Raw genomic sequence first — 683 nt, 5'->3', positions numbered from 1 at the left:
CTCAAGAAATTTCAGTATGGCGGCCAAAATCCAAGATGGCCGCCCATGGCATACCGTAACCATAAAATCCATAATCTCAATTTCCAAACAAAATAAGACCTTTCTGATCAGTTTTACGGCGTAGAATTCAATAATGCCATGTGATTCTATGCAGGAAGTAAAAATATTAAAATGGCGACCAAAATCCACGTTGGCTGCCAACGACATGTTACAAACCAGAAAATCCATTATCTCATTTTCTAGAATATATGACAATAAATAAAATGTCCATTGTGACTAAATTTGGGATGGAGAATTCAAGAAAAACATGCAAATTTGTGTGGGAACTCAACAAAACAAAATGGCGGCCAGAATCCAAGGTGGCTGTCATTGTCACATTAGAAAATGCCTTGAAAGTAATCCAATATTGCTTGTCTGATAGCAATAATTTAAACGTAAAGTTCTGTAATTGGGATAGTGGTTAATTATAAATAACCCACTGTGTAGATTTTAATGAAATTAAAAGATTTTGTATAGAAAGTTAATCAAGTATTATGGCTCGATCCATGTATCATATACAAATTATGCGCTCTAATGAAATGCTGTAAATATATAAAACAAAGTTTCATAGCAAACTGTATGTATTCATTTTTGTACAAAACATAGCTGTGGCAGCCATAATAAAGATTAACCAAGTCCACATG

This window comes from Penaeus monodon, chromosome 28 (assembly GCF_015228065.2).
Source record: "Penaeus monodon isolate SGIC_2016 chromosome 28, NSTDA_Pmon_1, whole genome shotgun sequence".
Taxonomy (NCBI): domain Eukaryota; kingdom Metazoa; phylum Arthropoda; class Malacostraca; order Decapoda; family Penaeidae; genus Penaeus; species Penaeus monodon.
The sequence above is the reverse complement of the archived record's forward strand: the minus strand, read 5'-3'. Positions refer to the sequence as shown.